The sequence below is a fragment of the Sabethes cyaneus genome, chromosome 2 (genome assembly GCF_943734655.1).
Source record: "Sabethes cyaneus chromosome 2, idSabCyanKW18_F2, whole genome shotgun sequence".
Classification (NCBI taxonomy): Eukaryota; Metazoa; Arthropoda; class Insecta; order Diptera; family Culicidae; genus Sabethes; species Sabethes cyaneus.
In genome coordinates this window covers 126704707-126726735 of record NC_071354.1, presented here as the reverse complement: position 1 = coordinate 126726735, position 22029 = coordinate 126704707, and the positions used below count along the sequence as shown (strand labels likewise).

The 22029-nt window shown below is 37.8% G+C and overlaps 1 long non-coding RNA gene across 2 annotated transcripts in view; it reads right to left on the bottom strand.

Annotated features, from left to right (window-relative positions):
• Positions 1–4603: 4603 nt before the first annotated feature.
• Positions 4604–22029, bottom strand: part of LOC128734913 (uncharacterized) — a 29146-nt gene continuing 11720 nt past the window's right edge. Inside the window, exons 2-5 of one of the 2 annotated variants that reach the window (XR_008411993.1) lie at positions 6022–6400; positions 5845–5941; positions 4972–5750; positions 4604–4748 (exon numbers count right to left, since the gene is read on the bottom strand). This is a non-coding gene — a long non-coding RNA (uncharacterized LOC128734913). Of the gene's footprint in view, positions 4749–4971; positions 5942–6021; positions 6401–22029 lie in introns of both variants that reach the window. The other variant, XR_008411992.1, reaches the window with a different exon arrangement.

The following is a 22029-nucleotide window of genomic DNA, read 5'->3' as shown; positions in this document are numbered from 1 at the left end:
ACGGCGGAAAATGATTTGGAACAGCACTTTATAAGCGGCATTGTGAACGGTGATCGCTCGATAGTTCTCACAGTCCAACTTGTCGCCCTTTTTGTAGATCGGGCAGATAACCCCATCTTTCCACTCCTCCGGTAGCTGTTCCGTATCCCAAATTCTAACAATTAGTCGGTGTAGACAAACGGCCAGCTTTTCTGGTCCCATTTTAATAAGCTCCGCTCCGATGCCATCTTTTCCAGCTGACTTGTTGTTCTTTAGCTGCATGATGGCCTCCTTAACTTCGCCTATCGTTGGGGCTGGCACCTCTTCCCCGTTTGCTGCACCGTCGAAATCGCTTTCCCCGCCGCCATGGTTTTCCGCCTGGGCGCCATTCAGGTGTTCGTCGAAGTGCTGCTTCCACCTATCCGTCACCTCACGATCGTCCGTCAGAATACTGCCAGTCTTATCCCGACACATTTCGGCTCGCGGCACAAAGCCTTTGCGGGATCCGTTCAGTTTCTGGTAGAACTTCCGCGTTTCCTGAGAACGATGCAGCCGCTCCAACTCCGCATATTCCTGCTCTTCCAGGTTGCGCTTTTTCTCCCGAAAGATTTGGTTTCGCTGCATCTTCTTCTGTTTGTGTCTTTCCACGTTCTGACGTGTGGCATCGTACAACAAACGGATATCACCATTGGCGGCGGCGGTTTCTCCTTGTTCGGCTAGAGAGTTAGTCCAGGCTCTCTTGTCCCGCCTACGAGCACGTTTAACAGCCCTCTCCAGTTCGGCGTATCGTTGACGGGCAGCTGTCTTAGCCGATCTGGTCCGCGCTCGCTCAATGCCGGCTTTCGCCTCTCTCCGCTCGTCGATCTTCCTCCAAGTTTCATCCGAAATCCACTCCCTCCGCCCACTGCGCGCTTTGCCGAGGGTTTCATCACTGGTCGTGATGAAGGCGTTCTTGATGCCGGTCCATTGCTCTTCGACGGTTCCACCAGATGGCAACTCCGAGGCTCGAGATTCAAGTTGTTCAACAAAGGCCCTTTTCACCTCAGGATTCTCCAATCGGCGGACGTCGTAGCGGCACCCAACTTTCTCCTCCCGTCGTTGGACACGTGCGACGCGCAGACGTATATCAGCGATAACAAGATGATGGTCGGATGCAATGTCAGCGCTGCGTTTGTTGCGTACATCAAGAAGGCTTCTTCTCCATTTCCGGCTGATGCAGATGTGGTCGATTTGGTTTTCTGTTCGGCCGTCGCGGGAAACCCACGTGACTTTATGTACTGGTCTATGGGGGAAGAGCGATCCACCAATGACCATGTCGTTATTACCACAGAATTCTGTAAACAGCTCCCCGTTTTCGCTCATCTCTCCTAGGCCATGGCGTCCCATGACGCGTTCAAGGTCCGCGTTGTTTGAGCCAATCTTCGCGTTGAAGTCGCCCATGTGAATTTGGATGTCCCCCTTCGGGACTTTCTCAACCACGCTGTTCAGCTGGCTGTAAAAGCTCTCTTTCTCCTGCAGGTCGGCAGCATCTGTTGGCGCATAGCACTGGATTGCCGTAATGTTCCTAACCCGTGTTCTAAATCTGGCATCGATTATTCGCTCATTTATTGGTTCCCACTTCATCAGGGCCGCATGTGCCCCTGGGCTCAGTAGGAATCCAACTCCTCTTTCACGAGTAGCATTTTCACCTCGTATGCCAGAGTAGAGCAAGACTTGCCCGGATGATGTCCTGTGTTCACCAGTACCCGGCCAGCGGACCTCGCTCAGCCCCAGGATTTCAAGCTTCAGGCGGCTAGCTTCCCTTGCAAGTTGAGCCAGCTTGCCCTGCTGGGCAAGGGTCAGTATATTCCATGTTCCGATTCGTGTCCGTGTTTTCATGCTAAAGGTCGTTGCCAATAATCCGGAGAGATTTCTTCTTTCATTTTCATTAACTTTTTGTGTGTTCTAGTACAGTAGGCTGTTAACCTAAGGTCCTTATCCCGCTGATGGGGCTGCCATCTTAATGTGGGCGGGAGCCACTGTGCCCCCTTTCCTGTTAGTATACGACAACCGAAGTTGCGTACCCCAGCCGGCACCTCGTGGAGGTAGGAATAAGAGTTAATGAACAGAGGTTATGGAATGCACATGTTCACCCTTTGCCAGCATTCGCACCTACTAAAGGAAATTGTATACGTTTGCACTTAATGCTACTACTTAGCTTAATATTTGCAGATCGCTTTCCAATATGTGTCCAATCGGGCTGAAGAACGTCATGCTTAGAGTACACAGGCCTCGATTTGACCAGCAAGTCCTTTCCAATGGAGTCGTTTTCAAATTTGAGCAACGATAATAAAGCACAGGTTGCGAGTATTTCACATATTAATATTTTGAACCTACATTATTTTTTATAATATTCTATCCGGCAAGTTGAAAGCATGGAATGGTATGTCCATAAACAAACCGAAAATGTTTGATGACTGATCCCGTACCCTACATTTTTACATCTTTTCGGCTTCTATAGGACTCACCTGTTACGTTAGGCGATACGCTGGCCTCTACGTGCGCCGGAGCGGTCACCTCACGCAACACTTCAACGTTGGAGGGACCAGCTATTTCGTGCGATGCACCATCTAACGATGTATTGCCCACTTCAGAATACATTGAATTTACAGTGCTCTGCCACCGTCAACGCTGGCTTCTTGCTGGTCCAGTTAATAATGCCTGCTCACGGACTCGCTTGCGGTATTTACGCATATATTTTGCTTGAAGCAATTGAGACATTGTAGAATCAGATGCACAAAATCACTCACTTCCCACTCAAATTGATTGTATGTTATTAATAACAATTTCATATGGTAACTATGGCGACGATTGAACGAATACTGTAGGGAATTTGGAAAAATTGTTCAACTTTACGTGTTAATTCCAGAAGTTACATACAAAATACAATCTTCTTATAAAAACTATACAGAAGGCTGATATTTTGTGATTCGAATGGTATGCAAGCCATAAAAATATATTCAGAATTGGCTGAGCTATAAGCGTTCAAAATCTATCACTTTGTCGTGTCGCGGTCATTTTTGCTTCTCCAACGTGCCACCCTATTAAAGTAAGACGTAGTCCTACGTCAAAAAGTATGAACGAAAATAACCCGGGGAGGTCTAAAATAACTAAAAATTAATTCGTAGTCAATGGACAGCCTTTATATAGCAAGTAGCGTTTCTAGGGTTAACAAGGGGCGATATATGAAGGGGCGTATCTTAAGGGGGCATACCTATTTTTTTTTTTTTGTTTATTTATAGACCCTTTAACTTTTGGTCATTCGGGTCTAGAAAAGAAAATATACAATTTATTTACAATATGGATAAATTACCTAACAGCTAAATAAGATTATATAAATTAATTATTTTAAAAAATTCCAGTACTTTTTCAATTCTTTCCTCACTGTCAGCTAAGGCTTCTCGAAGATTTGGGCTAAGATTTACTCTCCTTCGTTCGTCATCATACCTATTTGATCATTTAACAAAATTAACCATTACGTTCGTTCGAGAACCCGCGGACGCAGAACATGTGACCTATCCCACCCCCTCCCCCTCCTTAAAACTGGAAGTTTATACACGGTATAATATATTCGTCCTATATTAGAGTGTTTATTCAAGCCATCTGAAATTTCCAGAGAAAAAGCAAAAATTAGTTTAAATTATTTAGCAGACCTATGATGCTGTTTGCTCCAAAATGGATGATGTAATCTAATCTGTCAAAATATTGTGCTCAATAGTAAAGAATGTGAGTGAACTGGTGTATACTGACGTATTTTTGTTGTGTATGTACAAAGTACATACATGTCGAAAAGTACAAAGTTTCGAAAAATACTATTTTCCTAATCAAAACTTATCCAATGCGTAATAAACTTTCAATACATTGTACATAATTTGTTTATATACCTTCAAAATAGCTAGTTGATGCGATTTCTTGTTTGGGTTGGTTTATGGGGGATATTTTTTACAAGCGTTATTTCCGAGTATTTTTGATCGCAAACTTTGAAACCCTGTTTAGGCTAAATAGCTTGCTAATATTATCTGTGTTCCATTCTAAGTTATGAATAAACATGTTATTTTCATCATCATTTTGAATTTAGGTCACCAGTTTCTATAGATATAATAAATTTTCACAAATAAACATTTTTGGTTTTTGGCACAATCTCACCCCGGATGGCGGTACTATAGAATGGTGCAATAGAGAATGATCCTTATTATCTATCGAACACCGAACATGTGAAGCAGTACTCGCACCACATGCATTCTATGTGAAATTGTCTCTTAACATTTATGTGTACCACACATAGCTCAAACCTGTCCTTACTATAATTTCTATATTACACCCCCATATCATCTATAATGAAATCATTTACGTTATATTAAACAAGTGTAATTTATATAATGTATTAATAAATATTAAACAAATTAATTTTTTTGAATAAAGTGCATGTTGTTAAATATTAAACTCAATGTATGTGAAAATTGGAAAGCAAGATTAAAATACCTGAGCAATATGGTGTCATAATTTTTGTGATATCTCAGTATATATAATAAAAGAACGCCACAAATTTTACTTAGAATTTATATTTTTTGCCTAAGGACCTGAATTTTTTTTCAATTTTTTTGTTATTAAGGCCGGAGAGGGTAGGTGCTTATTGCTTACCGAAAGTATCGCCGGCTGCGACTTGACATTAATGAAGTTGAGATATTGCATCATGCAGTTATCCGTCACATATTGTGTTTACATCAGGCCTGTGTGGGAAAAAAGCAATTAAAATTATATCATACCTAAGTAGTTTCTTTTAGGAGATATAATTTGTCAACCAACATTAGAAAAGGGCCAATAAGCCAAACGTCAAACAAACCGAGTGAGAGTTATTTTTTGCTGGAGCAGCATAGGCAAATAAACTCTCACTCGTTCTGTTTGACGTCTGGCTTATTGGCCCTTTTCTAATGTTGATGCACATTTACTCACATTGCCTTCCTAGCCGACAAATCGCCAAATGAGTTCAAATTATTGTTGTCCAGTTGATTCCAAAGCTTCGGCTGGCGACAAAGCATAGTAGGACTGCCAGCTGAAGCTGATAGATGAAGATTAACTCCATGTTAGATTTGTATAGTTTGTCCGTTTCTATCGTGTGTAGCGTTTCAAAATTAAACAGAGTTAGGAAGACCATCGCTATAGTACAGATTGCTAACTGTTGACAGCAAACGGTTTGCGACAGGCACTCGGTAGTAGTAAGAACTATCAGTATCGTCAAAATACCAAACAGCGCCGAGAACAGTCTGCCGGACAGTCCCAGAGCATCATAAACCTAAAAAGAATTCAAATGAAATTTTACAACTTACCATCCTGAAGGAGCGGTTCTGCTTTGGAAAGAACTCCCAAACTTTTCTTAAACACTGTCGGAAATGCACTGTTTTTTTTTATCTTCGATGGCATAAACCTCATGAACGGAAGGGTTCCAGTATAAGCATCTGATTGGTTCATTTTCGTCGTGACATCTTGCAGCTCGTAACCGAAGCGACTTTTGATGTATCGCTTCCGAATCTACCCATTGCTTGATCGTATAGGCGATTCGTTGTAATGGCACTTACTGTAATGGCATCGTCTTCGGTCCAAGAATTCGCAAGCACATCCTCTACTAACTGCATTGTATTGGCGCGATCGGTTAACGATAGTTGGCGATCAAGTGGCGTAAGTTCCGGCTAATGATCCGATCGAGTTGCTTCATCCCTATAACAACGGGCAATCTGCAAGGAAATAGCAATCTGTTGCGTCAGCCATCCATCTAATCAAACTGCTGTGAACTTTAGCCAGTGATAGATGACTAACGGTTTCTAATACCGTTTTTGTAGCACCCGTTCTGCTCTTTCTTCATTTCGAACGCTAGGCACAATTGATTAAGCATAAATTGTATATCCTTATAGCGCTCGCGAACAATCTACAAACAAACAAAAATGTGTCATAGGGAACAATTTTCAACTAATCGGTCCCAACCAAATTGATTATTATTGCTCTCACCTTGTCACAATTCGTGTAAATCTTGGCGCAGTAAATCGTGTATTCTTGGGTAACCAGCATCGGTGTGTTAGGCATCCAGCGAACGATGGAAATATTTAAACAAGAGACTTCTCTTTTCAGCCTTTCTAGGGTCACTTCGGCTAATATGGAGATGGAGACCACTACTTTTTCCCGACTTAGTCCCGCTAGACTCTATCGAGCGGCGACACACCAGAAGAATGTGAGGCTTTACACATAGAAATATTATATCCGCCTGCTACAAAATTGCAACAGTGTCCGTGGTGAATCTGGTCCACAACCAAAATATTGCAAAGCTTTCGGAGGTTCTCTAGCGATGTGGTGGAAAGAATTATGTGTAACTTGTTAGGTCTGATGACTCCTGCGAAAAATGTAGATAAATACAATTGTTTTAAATCATAAGCTAATAATATTAATTATTGAACCTTTTGAAAATCAACCAGCAACAATAGTACAGGCACAGAACAGAAGTGGAAGTTCGAACAATCGTTCGAGCAAAACCTGGCATCTACGGTCTGGTCTAAAACTCTACCAATAAGTAAGAACTTTGACGACTTCTTGTTTTGAGTGTACTTGTCATTCAAAATCTCGTCTAAACGAAATTCCTCAACTCGTCTAAATATTTCAGCTTTACTTCGCACATAGGAGTATTTGATGCAAAATGTTGGCCATAAGTCCAAAATGGAAAATGCATGATTTTATCTAAATATCGTTTCTATTATCACAATAGAGCACAAGTCACGTGAGTTGTGCTCTTGCCGGATTGATTGATATTTTGATTGACTGTTATTTTGGATAGCAGTTTTCAAGACGCATCCTATCGTTGGGTATATAAACCTGAAAATCTGAATGAAATATTATTTGTTTAACATAAGTGAGCATTTTCTTCGTAAAGAAGAATATTTTTCAATAATTTTATCCAGCTTTTTACGAGTCGTAATGGCGAACCGTATTATCTGTGTTAGTGTGTTCGTAATATTGGGATAGCGTTTTTGACATTTCGTAATTACATCGCACGTTTTCTTTCCGCACGTTCACGTTAAAACTAAAGGAACGTGCGGAAAGAAAACGTGCGATGTATTTAGAAAATGTCAAAAATGCTATCTAAATATTACGAACGCCGTCCGCCATTATAGCATGTAAAAAGCTGGATATGCATTTATGTATCCAGCTTCTTCGAGCCATAATGGCGACTGTCATTCGACTCAGTTCGACAAGAACAAAATATATTTGTCATTATGTTTACGTATATATGTATACACGCATGTACATATGCATATACAGGCATAGGCGTCACACACACAAACCAATTTTATGTCACATACACAAACCAGTTAGCACCGCCTAGTTAGCTTCGCGGTACGATGCTGGTCTAACAAGCCATCTCGGCTTGGCGGGGATTGCTAGTTAGAGTCAGTAGGATCGTTGCACTGGCCCCGTAATTTTCCTGTATTCTAACAGCCGGCTGCGAAGTCTGTCGATAAAGAAGGGTCAAGTTCTCAAGACGAAGTTTATACCCATGGCTTTGCTTTGCTTTGTGCTGAATCATCCCGTTTTACGGTTCATTATAAATTAAATACCTTATGTACCCTTAAATCATCAATGGGCCACTAAATCCGGGTCCCGCGACTGACACTGGAGTGGTTATTTGACACCATTGTACTTCCATCAATTTCATTTTATCAAAGCGATGTGATTCGATGTTCCGCATGAAGCTTGAGCCTAACAGAAGGCACAAAAAATTATCCGCCGAACCAGGTACCGGATATTCCCAGAACCGATGCTTATGTGACCATTTGCCTTCAAAATGTCTTTATTATACTTTCAATAGTCTTATGGTATCAAGGTGATGTGATTTGATGTTCCGCAAGATGAATCATCCTAAAATTCAAAATTGCCCCCAAGTACCGGGTAGTTCCATTAGTGTTATTTTGCCAAGCCGATGTGATTTGATGTGCTGCAAAATGAATTTTCTCAAAATACAAAAATGTCCCCGGAGACAAGTGGTAGATGTTCCGCAGCCGACGCTGAAGCGGCCATTAGTCAACAAAATACTCCGAAATTTACCTTGGGTATCAGTCTTGGGTCATAACTTTCAAGCGAGGCAAAGAAAATGAAGTTCGGATTGAAAATGGATGAAAAAGAGCAAGCTCAAAATTTGGGTTGTTTTTGATGATGCTTTCGTTTAGATGGACCGATAATACAAATTAATTGGGGAATCAAATGACATGCATTGTACAACGGGAGCAAATCATTTGAATTTATAAGAAGCAATAAATTGAAATAGCTTACAGCAGACAACTATACAAAAACTTTTTAAATTAGGAATATCGTAAAAAAAAAAATTCATAACTACATATTTCATCACTTTACCCACTGTCCAGGCAAATTAGACAAGACACAGGGGGATTAAAATACCCAACTTTTGTTTTTGTTTTGGTTTGACTGAGCGAACTGACAGATTCAGTTGGTTCGACTAGTTGAATTTCATAACGGAGACAACAGCTAATAATAGTAAAATTGTAATAAAAATACAGTGTTTAATTGCTTCCTGTTTAATACTTCCAACCAGCAAGTGGGAGCAAAACCAAAACTGATAAATGCTATACGGACCATATGTAGAATCTGACAGCCTCACCAATCCCTAGTGGCGAGACTGGAGCATTTAGACGAGTTGGCAAGAATGCCAGAAAGAAATGTGTTATGAATTTTCAAAATGTATCATCGAGACAAGAATCAAAATCAACATGCGGCTTGTGATCTTAAACAAATTTTATGTAAGAATTGTTGATGTGCGACTGTATTGGTGGTTTTTATGCATCGGGAAACACTTTGCAACGAAAAAAAAACTCCAGATGCAAACAAATCGCGTATACGTATACGCGGCGATGTGTGCGTAATATTCTTGTCAGCAATCTCTATGCTAAACTTCCAACGATATGCGTAACTGGTGTAACGTATAAAACAGGAGTAAAATCAAAAGTCGCGTTGGTATAGATTTTGATTTTTATTATTGATCACCTGCGGCTAGCGGCAACTACATTAGCATGTTTGAGAGATGAAAAAACACCTAATTTTGATCACACGGTGGCAACTTTGACGTTTTCGAAAAAAATAGGTGAAGTCAACACATCTGGATCACTTTTTTTTTTAAATTTTTTTAATTCTATATTAGAGAGGTTTTCAGCCTGCGGCTGGTTCGCCTCTTGGATCACTTTTATGCTAGTGTGCGGCTAGTGTGCTTGTAAAAGAATGATTAATACGATATTTCCGTAGCAGCAAACTTAACTTTTGTAGCGGCATCATCTGTTTCTCGCCCGAAAAGTGAAGTTTTATGTTAGACGAATGTAAATTATTGTTACCAATGCACTGTTTTTGAGATTCCTAGAAAATTCTTCACTTCTATATAACTAAATTGATACATGCATGATTGAGTTTTTGTTGGTTTGGTCGCGTGAGCATAAAGATTATTAACACCTTTTTGCCATTTCCGTACAAGAATTTCATAGAATAGTTCTGGCAACTTTGCTTTGGGTCAGCTAGTCTAAAGTTGGAAAACTGTGTAGTAAATTTTCCGTGTAAAAAGCCACTTTCCACCGCCAGGTTCGCTAGTATCTGTAAAAGGTTGGAGTTACGAGTTTTGATTTTAACTTCCACTTCTGTTCTGTGCTATTAAGATAAGTTCTATAGCGGGAATAATTCTCGCGTCACTTTTGATTTCGTCCAATGTAACAATTCCACCATATTGAGAAAAACGAGATCGAAGTTCTTCGAATAGAACTTTAAATTGTTTCAAAATGAAATAATTTTCAGTCATTCACTCAACGTGGTTGATGAATAATAACATTCAATATTTAACGGAGATTTTAAAAATCTAATTAAAACTAAGCAGTTTTGGTTTATTATGGAAAAAGTTACATTGGACTGTTTACCATCTCATGCTATACTTTGGACGTTTTTATTTTTCCAGGCTATTGCGCATAAATTAAGCGAGATCACCGTAAAATACGTGCGTTGCCGTGCTACGCTGTTTTCGAGGCTATTTTTCAATATTAGGCCGCTTGTTTCATTTAAAATGCATAAATAATGCGAAAAAAAACTTTCACTTGCTAAACGTCCAATGTACAGATTGGGTTTGTTTTGATTTTTTTTGCACTTTGGACATCAGAGGAGAACGACCGAAGTAACAGTCAGTCATCCGTAATTCGAATGTGCACATTGGACATTTTGATAATGCTAATTTTTTAACCTCAAAATAATTCTATTTGGGCAGGTGTTTTTGTATAACATAGAGTTTAAAAAGAGCAATAATTTGTTGTGATAAACCGGATTTGTTTACATTTGTTACATTGGACGAAATGAAAAGTGACGCGAGAATTAAAAGCTATGAGTTTGTAGCTATGAAATGCATGTATGTTTTATTTACGTTTAAATAAAAAATGGTATAAGATTTTAAAACGTCTGTAAATAAATTGTACTATATTGGGATGTATAATAAAAACGTTCCATGCATTATAGGTTTCAAGAAAAATAATAATAATTTATTTGTTATGGGAATCATGATTCAAAAGTATAAGAGAGATGCTTAAAGTTTATATGTAGTAGGATTACAGATTAAGTAATGTGTCGGTATAAAACATCCCAAATCTTTCACATGAAATAGATTACACGTTGTAGCATGAACAAAACGTTTCGAATTTTTTGAGTGTATAACATTTGACACCTTTTTCAAGTGTTCGTCTTTCCCACATCAAGTGTCCGGCCATGCACAAAAGTTCTAATTCATATAATAATAATTATAACAATAATAGTATCAAATAAAATGTAAATTTTGATAGAAATTTGATGGCACACGATATAGCTATATCGTATAGAGACTTGAAGGTTCAGTTTGTATGAAAATTACGATCAATACCGTTTCATTTGGGCAGATATTGAGTCTTAACCTTAAGTAGTGCGTCTTTACCACCCTTCCTCTACTCTTTTGCTTTTATCTAACATGATTTTTATTATTTTTCAAATTCAAGTAAAATCTGCTTACACTCATTTTTGAACAGAAAACAACAGTACCTACTAACCAATTAGATTATAGTAGACTGCACACGGGAAACCACAGCAACAAAAATCGTAACCACTGTTACTAGACGACAGTTTTTATTTATTGGCGCACAACAAGAAGAAATAAAAATTGGTGGCAAAAACTAGTTCTATCTTTGACATTGAATAAATATATTGAAGGAAAGTGTGAAGAAATCTTTTATACAAAAAAAATTAAATCGAAAGCAGGCACTAACAAAGAAGAACTCAAAACCTGACAATATCAATTAAGCATGGCGCCATATTTTGTGGTATGGCCAAAACTAGAATACCAGTTTGTTAAAGCTAAAGCAAAAGTAAGTATCATGTGTATAATCGGTGCAAATTGTTTTTCAGCGTTCAACTTAATTACTAGCGTACTAGTATACATATTTATATAACATACCTACTAGCACCTATTGTAGCAGAATAGCATTTCATACCAATACTGCCGGTACCCGCATATCAGTCCCATAACGAAAATCACTGTGTTAAGAAAAAGACGATTGAAATAATTACAATTGATTGTTGTTTATTTCGTGCTACGCGTAATTATACTTACCACATTTGTACCAAGTATTTTGCTTTCTGTCATGACTCAATAATTGCAACTAAAATTAAAAGTTAGTCTTAATATTTTGTTGCAGAAAACAACGATTGAAACAGGTGGGACTCATATGCGGGTACTTTTAACATAAATTTGAAATGTACTCGCATAGCAGTCCCATGACTTGGGTATTGATATTGTCATAATTTTGACAATTATGAACCAATTTTTACGAAACCGGTGACATTTGATTCACGTTTTTTCTAGTTTTGATCCATCATACTACTTGGTCATTAAACAAAATACGGTCCCAGAATTCCGGAACTCACAATTCCGCAGGAATATCTGGTATGCATAGAGAACTAGTAGTATTGCAATTCGCAAAAAATATCACTCATTCGGGTATTATCGCTTTTGAAATTTATAGAGAAGACTTCTTTCGTATAAAGAGATGAAGTGGTTTGGCCACTCTGGAGTAGATTCCTGTGGGGCCAAGGATGAGCATTCTAGCATTAATATGAAATCTCGCAATATGGATATCAAAGCTCTTGGAATAGGTTCAACGGTCCCATCTTTTGACGTTTCAAAATAATTTGAATTTTCCTACAGGATCAGAGGTGGTAGTATAGAATACAAAATAAAGCTTAATAATTAGATCATTCGTTATATCGCAGAAACCAGTTCCGAAATAATCAGTCGGAACTAAACTGTTCATAAGTAATGCAATGTCTAGGTGCTACATTCCATTTTCGAAACTTGACCTTCTGTTTTTATTCGACAGACTTCGAATAATTGGCTAATCTCAAGTTTTTAGTCTTGACCTTGAAATGCGAACCATCGTTTCAAAAAATATTCGAATAATTGTTGATTGCGGGGCTAGCGTTACGATCTTATTGACTCTAAAAGCCACTGCCAGCTAAGATTCTAACATACGACGACTGGCTTATTTGAACCTCGGTACCATCCGGGAGGTCTACCCAAAACTGATATTATCGGTTCGAAATGATAAAAACGATTCACTAAATAAATTCACTAAACAAGAAAAGATTAGAAAAAGAAATGTCAATGTTATCGTTTAGTTCTACTACCTCATTAGATTCACTAAACCAATGTTAATATGGCCTAAGGTTCAGCACGGGTCATCCATTGACCTACGAGTGCCGATTCCGAAATGGTAAATTCGATTTAGAATGGCTGATTTTCTTTGACATATGAAAAAGGGCCAACATTTCCAATTTCAAGACCTTTGGTAACCACATGGCTAAAATCTTTTCTACACGAGCGGTTCCTCGCCTTATACCGGTCACTATTCCGTAATTCTCAATTACCGTGAACTCTTGTCGTTTTGTGGCCAAGTATTTTAGTATATCAGAGCTGGTTAAAAGTACGCGTCAAATGCCTCCGGTGCCGTTCAAATTGGATATAAATCGGCGGAGTTATGGTAATATCAAATTATGGGAACGTTAGGCGGGTACTTTTAATGTGGGACCACATGACTGGTATTTTTTCATACTTTGTAGAAATGAACAGGTCAATTTAAATATGTTTTTAAAAAGTACACTAAAAATAAATACTAATTATTCACTTAACTCAAAAGCAATGAAAATCTGTATGGGACCATATGCGAGTATAGGCAGAATAGGTCTATCACAGAGAAAAGACATCCAAGCGAAAAGTCCCCACTTGGATAAAACTTATGTCAAATTAGTTGGGAAACTATAGTGATAGTGTCGCTAAAGGCGCATGAAATTCTATAGTCCATATATAATAGCGCCAGAGGAGCCAAAGGTTGTCAGTGTGCAAATCAAATGAATCATTTAGTTGGGAAACTATAGTGGTGGTGTCGCTAGCATATTAGGTGATTTTAATTTAAAATTTTATCCAAGAATTCCCGAAAAATTTGTTCCTGAATGGATGTCTGTTCTCTGTGGGTCTATCACAACGAAAATAATTTTACATTCTTTACGATTGATTATAGTATCCACTGCCGCTACTCGCATAACAGTCCAATTTTCTATGGAGTTTCTTATATAAATGGGACTTCAATGCGAGTAGCGACAGTCCAGCTCTTGCACGAGAAGTCAAATTGAAAGAGAATTGCTGGTCGGAAAGTAACATCACTCAAGCATACCGGGGGTGTTTGAGATTGTAAATTTCAAGATTTAGTTATCCCAATTTTTAAAAGCCCGAATTAATGCACCTTGCGGTGTGACCTAGCCTTTCTACTGCAACAATAGTTTAATTTCTTAGTAACATCTATAATTAAGCTGATTATATTTTTAACCGTTATGTGTTAGACAAAAAACACCTTTAAGTGCTCGACAAGGGTACCCGGGTACCCACAAATTGAAACGCTTGTAACTTGTAACGCAATATTTGACCGATTTGGACCATCTTACCACCAAAAGATTCAGGAACTTATCCACTTCTAGTAGGTTTACAACAGAACCGGAAGTGGTTCATCTGGTTTCCGGAAATCCGGTATTCCGAGGATGTGTTCCGGAATTAAAGCACTTTTTAAGATTTTGGATGTGATCATAGTAATATGGGTATCCAAAATTCCTCAAATTACTACGAAAGGTCATTTTTAATTGTTTTAAAACAGTATAATGATTTATCCTCGGAATGGCCATTCTGGAACAAGTTCTCGTGGGACCTCCTGTGGCCACAGAACAGTTTGGATTGCAACACTGGCAATATGAGTATCTAAATTCATGAAATTACTCCGGGAGGTCGTTTTTCATTGTTTTAACTCTATGTGATGATTTTGCGTCGGCATGGTCATTCCGGAACATATTCCCGTGGGGCTTCACAGTGGTTCAAAACCAAATAAATGTGCGCATTACAGTTTTGAGTGGGGAAACTTGATTTTAGGTTTATGAAGGCTTTGGAAGAGTTTCTTGAAATTAAAAGTTCAAACGTTTGGTGAAATTAAAATTTTGGTTAATCCCCCTAAAAGTGAAATAAAAAAATTACTTTTCTTCAGTTTCAATATAACACATTGACGTGTTCTGTAAAGTTTTAGACCATAGTATTACAAGAAATTTTGCAGAAGACAGTAACCTTCTATCTCTTTAGCGAAGATAGAAAAATCCTATTCCTTATTTGTGAATCATTGAAATCAGTTTTTCTATATTAGCTCTTTTTGTAATAGTTGTATGGCTTTTTCATGTTTTATAAAGTTGTACAAATAGCAAAAATACGCAACTTTGTCGAATGTAGCATACCTCGTCTTTGCTTCTTTAGGAACTGTAGAACTTTTAATATAAAAAATCCTCTAATTTCAACCCCGGATTACTCGACTACGCGCAAATGGATACAAAAGAATTTTTTCGGATTTGGTGATATTTTTATCTAGTTCTTGATTCAATTAATATAATTTGTATCCGTCTGCGCATAGTTGAGTAATTTGAGGTCAAAATTAGGGTATTTTTTATATTAAAAGTTCTACAGTTTCTAAACAAGCAAAGATGGAGATATACTACATTCGGCAAAGTTGAGTATTTTTACTATTTGTACAACTTTATAAAACATGAAAACGTCATACAACTACTATAAAAAAAAAGCTAAAATAGAAAAACTGATTTTATCGATTCAGATGTAAGAAATAGCATTTTTCTATCTTCGTTGAAGAGATACAAGATTATTGCCTTCCGCAAAATTTCTTATAATAATATGCTCTAAAACCTTGCAGAACACACCAATGTGTTATATTGAAATTGGAGAAAAATAAATTTTTTATTGCATTTTTAGGGAGATTAATCAAAATTTTAATAGACTAATCTCAAGATTTTAGTCTTGACCTCGGAATGAGGTCATACATATATTTAATATTTTTTTGAAACGATGGTTCTACAATTGATGAAGGGACGGTAGGGGAAAGAAATGAAAATTTTTGGTGAAGGAGGGGGAAGAGCGGAAAGGAAGGGGGGGGGGGGTATTGGTAGCTATGCTTGACAAGTAGTCATTTTGACTCCTACCTTTTGTCCAATACTGGAAGGTGCATGAGTCGAACCAAGTTATAATCTCAGATTACAGCTTGGTTCGACTCATGCACCTTCCAGTATTGGACAAAAGGTAGGAGTCAAAATGACTACTTGTCAAGCATAGCTACCAATACCCCCCCCCCCTTCCTTTCCGCTCTTCCCCCTCCTTCACCAAAAATTTTCATTTCTTTCCCTTACCGTCCCTTCATCAATTGTAGAACCATCGTTTCAAAAAAATATCAAAATTTTAATTTCACCAAACGTTTGATCTTTTATATCAAGAAACACTTCCAAAGGTTCAATAAACCTAAAATCAAGTTTTCCCACTCAAAACTCTAATGCGCACGTGAAACTATGAAAAATGACCTTTTAGAGTAATTTGAGGAATTTTGGATGGAAAAGAAGGACGTATATATAAATAGAAAAAATAGATCTTAAATTTTACGTTTAAAATTTAAGTAAAAATGCTTGAACTCATATTTTTTTGGTCGATTTTAGTTAGTTTAGTTAGCCCTCTTTTAGTTACCCAACAGCGGAACGACAAAAACATTTTAAAATATTTGTAATGGCCACATGTAATTTGTACAAAAATATATGTAAACACAAAAGATAATTTTTGCAGACTTGAATGAACGTACGTAGGAAGGTAGAAATTAACGCTCTAACGGGTAAGGCCGTATATATAGACGGCCGTATATAGACGACCGTCGCTTTTAGAGCTTCAGAGCCACATGCAAAGTTTGTTTTGAGCTGACAATTTGAAAAATGTGTTCAGAATACATTTCTTGATATGTTGAATTAAATATTTGTTTATTTGTTTGTTTTACACTTCATCTGACTTATTAGTCTAAATGAACTTACTCTAACAATCTATGATAAATTTATTCTCACCAATCGCTCAAATTTACTCAGTGATTCACCAAATTGGAAATGCTCCTCAACACAGCTAAAAACTCTGACACACGATGTAACTGGTTCGTTGCGGCCAAATTCGGTACGGTGAAACAGGTTAGTCAGCAATGATGACGGCCTCAAAGTTCTTTCAGATGCATGGAAATTCAAAACCAACAGTAATTTCGGTGAGTCAATTTCACCATTTAACAGTTTGGCCACGAACAAAGTCTGTTGAACCTTACGTCGACATTCTAATATATCTAATCCAAGCAAACGGCAGCGGTCAGAATACGGAGGCAAATTGTTTAGGTCACTCCAAGGCAGATTACGTAGAGCCAGTCGTATAAACTTTCTCTGAACTCGTTCAATTCGAAGGGTCCAATAGAGCTGGTGTGGAGACCAAACTATACATGCATTTTCGAGGATCGGTCGGACTAATGCACAATAAAGTGCTTTGAGACAATGCGGATCACTGAAATTTCGGCCAATTTTGGCTATAAATCTAAGCTGGCGCGTTGCTTTTGAGATTATCTGTGCACGATGACGATCAAACGCCATTTTCGAGTCTAGTGCGACACCAAGGTCGTTAACGCAATCGACCCTTCTCAGTACCTGTCCGTTAATTCTGTAGTCATATACGATCGGCGATTTGATACGGTGGAATGTCATAATCTCACATTTAGTAATGCTGATGATCATATGGTTCGATTTACACCAGTTCACAAATGTGTCCAACAGTAACTGAAGACGATGACAATCCTCGAAAGAACGAATCGTCAAGTAAATTTTAAGATCGTCAGCATATACCAGTCTGCAACCAGTTCCTAGAGCAGAGGCAGCATCGTTGAAGAATAAAATAAACAAAAGTGGACCCAAGTTACTGCCTTGAGGTACACCAGATTTATCTGTGAACGGCAACGATAACTTGGACCCAAGTTACACTTGCAGAACCCTATCGCACAAATACGAGCGAAGCCATGCGACAAATTGTTGCGAGGCACCCAGTCGGAAGATTTTGTCCAGCAGTATGCGGTGATTTATGCGGTCGAAGGCGGCTTTTAAATCGGTATATATCACATCCACTTGTAGCTTACGTTCCATTTCGGCAATGCAATTAGAGGTGAAGTCTAGGAGATTTGTTGTCACGGAGCGGCCAGCCAAGAAACCGTGTTGGTCCAAAGAAATGTAGTGTCTAGTATGTTGAATTAAGGCGCCACTCCCAATTATTTCGAACAATTTGGAGGCAGCGGGCAAATTTGTAATGCCACGGTAATTTCTGACACTTCGGCGGTCCCCATTCCTAAAGACCGGAAACATAAAGGAATGCTTCCAAATCTTAAATATTGAATCCGTTCACGAGTTATCATCTTTCAAAAATAAGAATTCTGAAAAATTACGAAAAAAATATTGCACGAAAATTCCGTTTTTCACTTTAAAAAGGAAGAAAAAGGCTATCTGGAACAAAATGGTTGATTTAAAACACTTTTTAAATATTTGTAATAGCCTTATTTTTTCATTTCAGATATATGTATTACAAAATTAAAGTCAAGTATGTAAATTACTCATTGAAATGTAATTTACATACTTGACTTTAATTTTGTAATATGTCTGAAATGAAAAAATAAGGCTATTACAAATATTTAAAAAGTTTTTGTCCTTCCGGTGTTGGCCAACTGAAGGGGGGGGGGCGAAAAAAACAAAGATTTTTTAAATCGAGCAAAAAGAAGTATTTTTACTTAAAGTTTAAACGTGAAAACTGAATCTATTCTTGCTTTGTATACATTCGTTATCATTTTCCAAGCAAAAAATACGAAAAGAAAGACAAAATCGAATGAAAATTTTTTTTGCCGATTTTCGGAAATTCCGTTGTTTGAAATTTCCATTTCTGTTCCGTGTTAGAAGCGTTAATATTCGTTTGTCGAGTTTTTTTTAGGTTGTAGAGCCAACAGGCAATTGATTTTATAAAAAATATTTGACTTATATACGTCAAATTATTTTTTTTTGCCCCCCGATTTTTCATGCCAATTTCAAAGGGGGAGGGGAGGGTGGTGAAAAAACTTGGCCTAACTGGGTAGAACGTTAGATAGTTTTGAGAAAATCAACTCATTACAGCAGTTCCAATCCTATACACAGAGGTGGGCACAATTCCGCTAATCCGCTAACAGCTAATTAGCTCAGCTAACATTTTGGTTAGCGGTTAGCGTTTTCGCTAATTTTTATAACCGTTAGCGTTTTTGTTAGCTTCCGCTAAATTTATGTACCGCTAAATAAACCGCTAACTTTTTTTTGGCAGAAGGAAAATTTGTGAGAAATATCACACAGGCTTCGGTTGAAGGGTTCCAAATTCCAAACTTTTGTACGTACTTTACCAGCCAAGAGCCGGGGTGGCTCTTACCGTATCAAGAATTCCTCTCCATTGTACTTCTGGGGTGACATTGCGATTCTCGTTTCGAGTGATTTTGGTTCGTTTCGCCCATTCGTTTAACGTGGTCGAAACGAACCAAAATCACTCGAAACGAGAATCGCAATGTCACCCATGGGTCCTGGGCTACTCGTTTCCAAATCGTTACGCGTCTCGGCACATGCAAGTCGGCTTCAACCTGGTCAAGCCATCTAACTCGTTTGGCCCCTCTATTCCTGGCGCCAGTGGGGCTCTTGTAGAAAACAGATTTTACTGCACAATCGTTCGGTATCCTTGCGATGTGACCGGCCCACAGTAGTCTCCCAACTTTTTCCAAATAGTGACTACAACTCATGGTGCATACGCCTATGCCACTCTCCGCTATCCGTTTGTACTCCGCCAAAAATAGTTCGCAATACCTTTCGTTCAAATACGGCAAGTGCACTTCCGTAAACAAAGTTGCTGCCTCAAGTCCGTAGAGGACTACTTTTGTACGCGGGCTCAAATAAATCGATATTTAAAAAAAATCGAGGCCTCCTACATTCACTGAAAACATCAAGGGAGATTTTTCAATTTTCTCGAACATCACTAGTTTAATAAATTCATAAGTGTTGGGCCAAGTATCAACGCAATAAAGTTTTCACAACAACCAAGGACAATTATTATCAACAAAATATGTTTTTACAAATTTTCTACCTGCTAATTCCCTTTATTCTGATTTCATTGGATTTTTACTAAAAACTTGAAATTTTATTACTACCTTTGAAACAAAAATGATCTTTTATTGCCGAAATCAGCGCTTTTCGCTGAAGTAATGTTGATTCTACAGTGCTTACAAATTTAGCTGTTAGCGGTTAGCGTTAGCTTCCGCTAAATTGTTGATTGATTTAGCGGTTAGCGGTTATCGAAGCTAACGTTTTGATTTAGCGAATTAGCTGTTAGCGAAGCTAAAATTTCGGTTAGCGGTGCCCACCTCTGCCTATACATCACTGTACCTATATGCTTAAATCAACTGCTATTCTTCGCTTTTCTTGTCCGATTGCGAATAGTACAAGTGAAGAAAATGACACTTACACCACACATACATTCAACCAAAAAAGTATTCGGACAGCAGCGCATAAATTTTTCTTTTAGTAATTTTGCGCAGTATTTTTGCAAAGAATGGTAACACATATTTTTTAAAACAATGTTTAACTAAAGCATATTTAGATGCACAACAAAAATTCGGGGGAAACCTTTCTGTTTTGAAGATAGAGTGCATGTAATTTGAATTGCCTAAACATGCAGCCAAAAAAGTATTCGGACAGTTAACTATTAGTTGAAACAAATGTCCTTTCTCGCTCAACAACTACCTTGTAGAACCATTTACATTCTTGATGACCTGTTTTAATCTGTTTGGGATAAAATTAACAATTTTTCAAATATCCCTCTGTGAATTGCTGACCATTTTTTGCAAGAGCTCGGTTTAAGTCATTTTGATAAGAAATCGAATGATTTCTCATTATAGAAACGAAATTATCTAAAAAGACGTTCAAAAGGGTTCAAATCTAGACTAAATGCTGATGTTTCGATAGCGCTAGGACAATTGTATGGTGCCTAGCGCTTACAATTATCGACAGTGTGTTTAAATTCAACATCCCGGTACGATATGTAGGGTACAGGAGGGTATTCCCATCACGCTACTAAATTCGCTACTAATTTACACTTTCCCAAATAAAAACTTTGCCGCTATATAACAATACTGAAACGAATGTAGCACTCATAGGCTTTAATGTGTTATAACTATTTTCATAAAAATGTAAATAGTTTGCTTAATTTTATTCAATAAACATCAAAACCACTTTTCTTCCACTAGCACGTAACAAGGCTGAAAAAACTAGCAGCAATTGCTTACGCGTATCCGCTCTTGATTATGGTTTGGAAAACACACAATTGTGATCACGTTTGCTTATCCTAGAAACTAAACAGCTGTGAATATGCTATCACAGAACAATTCTACTTCTTTTTATCACGGAAGAACACAAAAATTCCCCTCTGATATGAAAATATAAATCAATTTTAATTTACTAGCCATTAGCAACATTTTGTTTTTAATTCCAGTATATGGTGCGTTATTTACTATCAATATATGTGCTGACATATCTGGTATTTGAGTGACAACTGGCCCTAGTGTATATGAACGATTCAGTGATACACTAGCGCCAGCAGCAAGTTGTTGTCACTGCAAAACTAATTATCTTCAATGAGCCCGGAATGTAGGCAATAGCGGGAAGTTATCCATCGGTCTCTCTTTTCTTGTCTCTTTTGATCTGTTTTTGAAAAGCATTTAATCGCTGTGCTAGCTATTTCGGCCTGTCGGATTTAAAAAACACAGACACCACTATAGAAAATGGGCTCAATTTAGCCGCAGCGACTTCATTATTTCTCGCGACTTTAACTCAAATTCAGTAGCGTTTTATTAAGAGCAAAATACACGCCGATATTCAGTAAATATTATTCTATCAACTGGTATAAAAATCTTGTCTCGAATAAATATAGTTTTAACGTAGTTTCTGAATATTGTTCAGGCTGACGCTTAATGGGCTGGAAATACTCACCTGTACCCTATGTTCCACACAATTACAATTTTGCTTTAATTTCACCTAAAATTGTTCAGATAATTGAGTTTTCACTTAGTTCTATCCAAAAATATATATCTTTGCTACCTCGGAGCTTTCCATGCATCCCAACAAGGTATGACACTAACCGCATTGCTTGTTTACTTGCTGACGAGTGATTTTCCTCTTGTAATCCTTCTCTTTTAGTTATTCTTGCATAAGGGTTGTTGGTGTCATACCATGTTGGGGTGCATGGAAAGCTCCGAGGTAGCAAAGATATATATTTTTGGATAGAACTAAGTGTAAACTCAATTATCTGAACAATTTTAGGTGAAATTAAAGCAAAATTGTAATTGTGTGGTACGGTGGGATTTCGAATTTGGCATGGTTCGATTTTGGCATGCCTCGATTTTAGCAACAAAAGTATCCATTTTTGGCAACATAAAATATTTTACTTCCAAAAATATGCTTAAATATCAGTCAGTTTCT